This window comes from Atractosteus spatula, chromosome 10 (assembly GCF_055471065.1).
Source record: "Atractosteus spatula isolate fAtrSpa1 chromosome 10, fAtrSpa1.hap1, whole genome shotgun sequence".
Classification (NCBI taxonomy): Eukaryota; Metazoa; Chordata; class Actinopteri; order Semionotiformes; family Lepisosteidae; genus Atractosteus; species Atractosteus spatula.
The window spans coordinates 18,113,766-18,123,246 of record NC_142715.1 but is presented as its reverse complement, the minus strand read 5'-3'; positions in this window follow the sequence as shown (position 1 = coordinate 18,123,246).

Sequence of the window (9,481 nt, the reverse complement as noted above, 5' to 3'; positions counted from 1 at the left end):
GTTGATTTTCATTTCTTGTTTTGTAAGACAAAGAGGCTGTTCAAAACGTTACCTCACACTTCAGCCGCTCTTTTATTTCCAAAGGCACAGAGAGAGACACTATTTTCTGTGCAGTTTGTTCCCCTTCAACTATGCCCAACAACAGAGCTAGTGTTTAATACGACAAGAGTAAAGGCACACTGCACATCTGCAAAAGATCACATCCGAGTTTAGTTACAGCAACATCAGAGATTGGAAGGTACAGTTGGTAGTTTCAGATCACTTTTTTATTCAAGTTTCAAGCAACCCTGAATACCTTCTCAAGAAAAATGTGAGAATCCCAGCTAAATCCAGTACGATAGCTGCACTGATCTACAGTATACAGTTAGAACACTGTTTGTGTGTTAAAAGAAGACACACCGCCCAGAGCATTTCTAAAACAGGAATTACACATTTCGGAATGCGCCCTCCTATATAAATTAAATAAAAGGTCCGAAGTCTGCTCCAAAGAAGAACTATATTCAGAGCTGCCAAAGAAGTTGAGATTTCAACAAGTGACAGGAAATATCTCATAAAACGAAGGTACAGTCGTTTCCATGTCGGACAAGAGCTAAAGCCCAGTGTTCTTTGATCGAGTAATGTGAGGAAGGAATGTGCTGCAGAAGGTAGTGTGGCTGCGTCGTCTAAGGTGCCGGATTTTAGGCTCCAGTCTTTTTGGAGGCATGGGTTCAAATTCCAGGTTCTTCTATGTTAAGACCTTGCTTCCGATGAGAATTTAATCAGTTAAGAATTTATTTGACAGTCTGTCGGGAGATTGCGATATCTTTCAAGATAGTCTTTGTCAGCTCAACATCAAAGCAGAAAAAAGCTTTAATTTGTCATCTCAACAGAAATGCTCATTGACCCTTTCAGCTTCATGCGGGTAACAACAGCTGCCGAGATAACTTTTCAGTCAGTGCGAATCGTAGTGTGCTGTCTATTCCATTTAATATTGCTTTTGGCTTGCATTCAGCTTTTGTCAGTGAAACTCGAATGCTCTGCTTTTTCACACCGAATTGTCAGCAGGAGTACAGTTTATGAAATCTTTGCACACAGCGCTCCATCAGAAATACTTTGTCCAAGTTTAGAAGAAATTGTGGGATTCTCTGCATGCGTTCACAACGCATACCTCAAACAACAACACCATTCAATGGGAAATTGATTCTGCTTCTTGCTGTTGTTCCTGTGCTTGCGGTAGTTATAAAGTTGAAAGCTCTTCCACCTTCTGCTATAGTATTCACGGGTCGGCTTCATCAATTGGCTCACAAAGGTCAACTGTGATTCAGGTCCGGAAAAAATCAGCAGCAGTGTCGTTATTTTGTCAGTGGGTATGGCTGTCTTTTAAAACACATAAAAAACACGAGTTTGTGGATTTCTCCAAATAGCAACGGCAAGTTTTAAACCTGCGATAAACATTCTTCCAGTTGAATAGTTTTCCTTCAAGGAAAAGGCAGCACAACAGGGAGAGTCAATATTTAAAGACTTCAGCATCTGTATTGGATTGCTTGTATGCAGATATCGCTCAGAATCCCTAATATTATTCTCCCGAATTCAGTTGTGCAGTGCTTTAGCTGTTTCAGAGTTTCTTTTATCGACACTGCTGTAGTAGAGAAGTGACATAATCACAAACGCAACCATTTGTGCTGGCTGTTTCACTATAAAGCTTTGTTAACTATCACATGATTTTAACTAATTTAACGTCATCTTCAGGAAGGCAAGAGAGCGCTGCACACTGAGCTGAAAGCTGTGTGAGCTCCTAACTGGGTGTCCTGTGCTGTTACATGCGCTCTCATGTAGATTATCTACCTGCAGCCCAGTGACAATAACACCTTGAACTTGTTTCGCATTTGAAAGAAAATGCTAAAGAGCCTGAAAAGATTGAACATTTAAAATATCCATGGCACAATTTGAAAAATTGAAGGACAATACATCAATTGTTTTGGGCGTTCACAAAAGCCTCAGAAACACAGCTACCCAAACAGGTACTTAAAACCTGGACCCCCATATTGGAAATCTGATGCTTTACCGACTAAGATAAAGACACGACCTGCTAAGCGCTCTTCATAGTTCATAGTTTCTAAAATATTTTTCTTACTTTCTTACTATTGATAGAAGATGTATTTAATTTGATTAAAATAATGATTACAAACATTTTGAGATAAGCTGTTTATATGCATGCTCTAATGAAGAAAAAGTTAAGTGTCTTGTGATGTGTGTGCACATTTCTCAAAAATTAAAAGACATCATCTGAACTGATTTTTTCTACTTTAAATGCTTTCCTACTCTTGAAATATTTCAGTTAAAACTTTTATTTTGAAGTACTTTCCATTGATATTAACACTAGTCCTGATGAATGATCGCTGGGATTTGGAACCAGGACCTCCCGTTAACTAGACAGGTGCTTTAACTTACTAAACCACGGCGCCAGCAGAATGCTCCTCTTTTACAGCCATTTGGACACACCGCTGTGAGACATCTGCGTTCAGTAAGCGCTGAGTCTGCTGGCTGAGCAAGTTGCCTCCTTTACACACAGTAGCAGCCCCGACACTAAGAGAAACAAAGAGAAATGGCTTTTATTGGGCATTTTTCATGTCCAATGCGCTTGACATATCCTAAGGGCGACAGAGTTCTTTTACGACACTACTTTTTCTTTTTTTTTTCTTTCTGTTCTCTTTGATAAAAAAAGAGAAATCATCAAGGGAAAAATTTCTTTTTTTTCATGGAGAAAACGTGCACCAGTGTTTAGAAGTGATTAAACATGATACGTGACCCAATACAACTACAAGAGAGAAGTAGAGTGAAAGATTTGATCATCTTTTCTTTTAATTCTAAATCAATCAGAATTTCAGAGCGACATAAACCCTTTGTCTGTTTTAAAGAGATGCTATTTTAAAACTGATAAGAATTTAGAAAACACGTTTCTCACTTAGAATTTCATTTTAGATGGGGTGATGTATTAAGCCTGTCAAAAAAAAAGTGGTGTGAAACTTCTTAACTTCCATTCTCGGATGAAACTCTCTTTAAAGTCAGACGTGATGTTTCCCAGATGTGCAGAGTGACTTTATCATTTTCAAGAGTATTCGCTGCATGAGCTCCTCACCGCATGTCCTGCACTGCTCTGTTATTTCATTAAGATTATCTATGTGGTGTACAGATAGAACTCAACTGCATGGTGAGAATTCCAGATTCAGCACCAGCAGAACCTGAAAGATTATTGCCTGATCTCGACATGATTTGAACACAAAACCTTGTGATTGGGAGTCAGACGTGGTACCGTTGCAAGGTCACAAACTGCACTCCTTTTAATTCCCCAAAGAAGAAAAATCAGCATCCTGAAAAAGATTTTTTTAAATGTATATTCTCTCCTGTGAATAGTGCCGCTCTTCCGAAGAGAGTCCCTTCTTCCCAGACCACAGACTGTACTTCCTGCACAGCACTCATACAGAGGGTAGATACACCATCTCCACTAATGTCCTCATGAAATTCACATCTTTACCTCTTCCAGGAGGAGCACAATTAACAGAGAATCATCTCTCCATTAAGCAAATAACACAAAACACTGTTTACCTGTCAAGACAGAAAACCAAGCTGCTCCAGGTGAGGCTTAAACTCACAACCTCGGCATGACTCCATTGATTATGTCAGTTTACATTGTTACATGACATAACAAGAAGTTAAGGTGGTGTTTTTGATAACAGATCCAGGGACACTGATTGTTCTTCTTTTCAACTTGATGAAAATAGGTGGAAATTCATCCACCTATTTTTACACACAAGTGTATCATTTTCAATGTTTGGTGTATGGATGTATGGAGGATATCGGAGGTAAGTGATACTGATCAGGTTCTGCTGCTGCTGCTGTCGAACCCGCAACCTGCAGCCCTCACCATACTGTCCAAGCCTGCGGACCTTATATGTCCATCCCTTCTCGTCAAAACTTGTGTTTTCACAGGGTTCCCTTCAGAAATCACAGAATGGAATGAAATAAACCTGCAAATCTCAGACACTCTTGGTTCTTTTCCTTGAATCTCCAGAAATTCATCGAGTGTATCAATTTCACTGAGACCGAGAAGTGTAAAGCTCTACTTGAGTCTTTGTGGCTCAGCTGTTAACTGAAGGGGTGGTGGTTTGAGCCCTCCCAGGGACTCTGTGAGCCTTTTAATGAACACACCCTCCTCACTTCAAGACCGGTCCTGTACCACAGTCAAATACAGAGTCCACGGGGGGCAATAGGTTTGCAAATATTGCTCACTGTGTATATAATGAAGAAGCAGAGGTAAATTTCTCATCTGAATGTTGCAGAGCGTAACGCAGCTCATAACAACAGCTGGGGCTTGATCCCTGCACGGGCTATTAGTTGAAAGGCCATTATAAATGATTTGTAAGAGATTTATACAGCTGGCTTTAATGTTTCACACTAAATTGAGATCTTGAGACCAAAATCATTAGAAATATGGAAAACAACCATGGTGCATCGAGAAGGAAAGCTGTTTTATATTGACGTTACTCCTTTCACTTTAATCCACAGTGTGAAGACAACTGCGCCCTATCAAAGGAAAATGTTGCACAAAAGTTGGAAAGCACACTCCGAATCCATCCATATATTTGATTTCTGCGATCCGTTCAAGGCAGCTTGGTGCTTCACAAGCAAAGCAGTTCAGGGAAGAAACGTAGTTTCGTAAACTACTGGTGCATTCAGCACACCATTTGTTTTCACTTGTCAGGATGTCTGACTGGTCCTGACCAGGTCTAGTGTTCACATTACTCTCCTATCCTGGAGTCCTTGCACTGGCTACCGGTCAAATTCCGTGTAGACTTTAAAATCCTCATGCTCACCTATAAGGCTCTGCATGGCTTGGCACCTTAGTACCTGTCTGAACTTTTATCAACCTACTCCCCACCTCACAACCTTCGCTCTTCTAATTCTGCTCTCCTTACTGTCCCCCAACCACGTCTACATTGTATGGGTGACAGGGCCTTCTCTTGTTATGTCCTCAAGCTCTGGAACTCTCTCTCCAAAGATATCAGTGAGTCACCTTCTCTAAACTCCTTCAAATCCAGACTCAAAACCCTCTTCTTCAGAAAAGCCTTTACTTAATTGGTTCCATTCTTCACCCCTCTGCTTTTCTTACTACCACCATCCACTGTCTCCTCTATATATTCTAATTGTGTTTTATCTTGTGTATTTTTCTTATTTATTGTTGTTGTCATCCTGTAAAGCGCTTTGAGGAGCCACCTTTAAAGGCGCTATATAAAATAAAGTTATTTATTATTATTATTATTATTATATAACAAGCTCAACGCCTGCCAACGATTCGGTGTGAAGAAGCAGAACATTCAAGTTTCACAGACAGAAGCAGCACGCAAGCACAACCAACATTAAAATGGAGGGCATTAAAACTGAGTTTCTTGAGAGACTGTGAAAAAGCAATTCATTCCCTTTCATTTGAAGTCAGTTGAAAACAACAAAACTACATAAAATACAAACAAGAGCACATATAACATATCAATAAAATCGGCAGGGGCACATGCTATAATACAATTACACTTTATGAAAAAGGATTACACAAGGTAAATAAAGATAAGGTCCGCACAGCTTGTTCTTACATTTCGAAAGAGTCCGTAAATACCCCTTTACGTCTTTTTTGAACTGTTCAAATGTAGGACTCTTCCCAGACCATTTCACTTTATCTCACATTCCTAAACGAGAATGCATCTCCTGTTTTAGAACTATTTTGGGTGGTATGGCTTATGCAACACACCCACAGTATTCTAACCATGGACTGCAGATCTGTGCTGTAGTTCAGCTGAATTCGAGGGATCCAGCAATCGTACTGGGTTTGACCGGGATTCTGAAATTTCTCTTGCAAAGGTATTTGGGTTAGATTGAACCTTTAATAAAAAAGTGATCTGAAACTACCCAGCTTACAATCTCTGAAGTAGTTGTCACTAAACTCGGACGTGATGTGGCACACATGCGCCGTGTGCCTTTACTTTTGTAAAAAACTGGTATCGGGAAAAGTTTCTTAATATTTCTTTTGATTAGCATGCAAGAAAATTTGATCATTACCTATGGAATTTCCCGCCAGCGTGGAGCTTGAATTAACAATCTTGAGATTCAGTGTTCAAGAGTCACAGAAGAGGTCGGCCCGGTCTTCAGTTTGCCAACAATAAGCTCCGGCAGTGCTCCTCTGTAAAGCAGATTGTTCGGATCGGTTATGTGGGATGGCACTTCGATACTAAGATCGTTTGCAGCACACGCATGGTTTCCCCCCTCCATGCAAAAAACATAGACGAAGGAAGCTCTCTTGTCTTGGGCTGCTGACTCCCGGATTTAAAGCACTCTGGGTGCCTCTAACAAGTCTCTAACAAGCACACTATAAAGACAGGAATTTCACTTTGCTCACGTCACGCATGGAATGGCGAGGCTACTTGTTCCAATATTATCTAGTCTCACCTCATATGGTGCCATTCCTGGTTTTCATTTAAGAAAGAGCACTGCAAACACCGTAAACAGTGCAAAATGTGTGATGAAAAAAGTCTTTTCCCCCCTTTGTCTAAAGCAGAACACAGCGGAGTCATGCCGAGGGTTGTGAGATCAAGATTTCAGTGGAGCACTGTCGTCTACGTCTTAAGCTACATGAGTTGGACATCCTCTTGTACACGGAAAGCAGATTGAGATCCTCTGACATGAAAAGTGCCAGATAAAAGCCATTTCTCATCCTTTCTCTTAGTGGTGGAGCTATCGCATGTAAATGAGGCAACTTGCAAGGCGAGCAGGCTCGGTGCACACCGAACGCAGATGTCTCAGAGCAGTTGAGACGTGTCCAAGTGGCGGTCAAAGGGCAACCCTTTGCTGGCGCCATGGCTTAGTTGGCTAAAGCGCCTGCCTAGTAAACAGGAGATCCTGGGTCCGATTCCCAGCGGTGCCTTTCTTCCTGTCTTACTGTACAGAATTTATCCTTACGGGCAATCCCATGCCTTTTAATTCAGGTGAATGCAAGTGTTCGTTTCCTTTCTGGAACAACTTGTTTTGAAAGAAATCTATACAGCTTGCGAAAGATGAAACACAAATCTTGCTTATCAGTGAAGAAGAGGTGCTCCCAGCAAGCCAGCTAATACCAGCAAAGTTTTTTTTTCACCCTGACCCAGAGAATGGAGAAAAGCGAGGCGCCTGTGGCTCTGCAGTGTAATCAGTTTGCGAGTTCGGCGGTTAGCTGAAAGAGTAGTAAATGGAGCTCGCCCCAGCCCGTCCTTATTCTTTTAAAGAGGATAAAAAATTAACTTCGCCGCCATTACTACCAGCTTTAAAAGACTGCCATGGGCATGGAAAAAAACACACTACAGATGACTTTTCTGGAACCGAAGCAGAGATTCCTTTTCGAACCAACTGATAAAGCTCAGCCAGTGAATACAGAATTTAACAGAATGTGAAAGCACGATCAACTTTGTAACTGCAACCACAGGAAAAACAGCAAGAAGCAGACTCCATTCCCCATTTAAATCTGTCGTGCGAGGCATGCTTTTTGAACGCATGAAGTAAATCCCACGATCGCTTTTGAACTTGGACAAAGTACTTCCAAGGAGCGCTATGCGCAAAGATTTAACAAGCTCAACCCCCGCCAACGATTCGGTGTGAAGAAGCAGAACATTCAAGTTTCACAGACAGAAGTAGCACGCCAGTACAACCAACATTAAAGCGGAGGGCACACTACGATTTGCATTGACACAAAAGTGATCTCGGCAGACGTCATTCCCTGCATAACGCAAAAAGTGGCAAAACGCATTTAGGTTGAGAGGACGCAAGAAGGTTTTCGGTTTCTGCCTTGATGTCAAGCTGAGAAAGTATCTTTAAACACTTTGCTTAGTTTCTCGAGAGACTGCCAAAAAGCAGCTCCCTCCCTTTCATCTGAATTCAGCTGAAAGGGGGTCTCGACATAAGCACCTGGCAGCGGTGGGATTCAAACCCACACCCCCGCAGAGACTGGAGTCTTAGTCCAGCACCTTAGACTGCTCGGCCACGCTACCCGCTGTGCCTTCTCTCTTTGTCTCATTACTTGCCTGGAGGAAGCCGGGTGGGTTTTGCTCTTGTCGCCCGACAGAGTGGCGTTATGACCGTGGAACCGACTGCACCTGCTTTTTCTGAGATGCTTGCCCTCTCATGGCGAGATCTCGACTTCTTTAACACCTCTGGATAAAGATCTTCTGTGGAGCAGGTTTCAGACCTCTGCATACAGCACCCTTGATGTCATTTTATTTTTACAGCAGCCGCATCCGGAAAGTTGTGTCTTTTACTTTTTATTTGAACAACAAAACTACATACAATACAAACGAGCACATAAAACGTATCAAGAACATCGTCAGGGGTTCATGCTATAATACTGTACTGTTTTCAGGTTCCCTCTGGAAAAGGACAAGTGGCGACATGATAGTAAACCAAGCGACAGCTTTATTCTTTTATCTAAACCACACAAAACCAAACACAGGACATACACACACATGAGGAGACTGATGGAACACGTTCACATCGTTAGGGTGGTAATTACTTAACAACAGGCTATACACTTATAAGGCTAGACGGTACCATGAATGCCTAGGTGCGCTTCCTCCTCACCACCGGGCCAGGGGGGTTACACTGTCCCCACCTGAAGCATCTGGCGTCCCGCCGACATCGAACTCCCCCCTCAGGCTATACTCATACTAGGCTAAAGGCTGTGGAACTCTGCGTGAGCAGCTGTTATGAAGCGGTGGTGGCCGGCGGCCCGCGGTCACCCCATTGTCGGTCGGCTCCGGCCCTGGCTGCTCCTCCGGAGCCTCCCCGCGGGGCTCCTCCTCCCGGTCCCGGTAGGGGGCCAGGCGGTCTCGGTGCAGAACCACCACTCTCCCCCGGTAGCAGACCTTGCCTACCACCCCGAGGACCTCAGCGGCCCCCTCCCACAAAGGCGCCAGCTTAGGGCTGAGGCCTTTGCGGCGGCGCGGGCTGTAAACTCAAACCAAGTCCCAGGGCTGGACGGCAGGCCCCCTGCAGCGCAGGTCGTAGTTCTGCCGGACTCCCACCTGAGTCAGATGGGTCCGCGTAAAGCTGTGCACCCGCTGCATCCACTGCTGCAGGTCCTACTTGTAGTCCGGTCCAGCTGGTGGTGCCGACTCCTCTCCGGGCGGCGGGCTGAAGACCAGGTCCACCAGGGTTCGCATTTCCCGGCCCAGCATGAGTGAGGCCAGGGTACACCCGGTAGATTCCTGGACTGTGGTCCGATAAGCCCAGAGCTCGAGGGGGAGGTGGCGGTCCCAGTCCCGTTGGTGCCAGGACACCAGGGAGGCCAGCTGGGTGGCGAGCATCCAATTAAACCGCTCCACAGACCCGTCGCTCTGGGGATGCAGTGGGGTGGTCTGAGTCTTAGAGATCCCCAGGCGCTGGCACACTCTGGCGAAGACCTGGGACTCGAAGATAGGCCCCTGGTCAC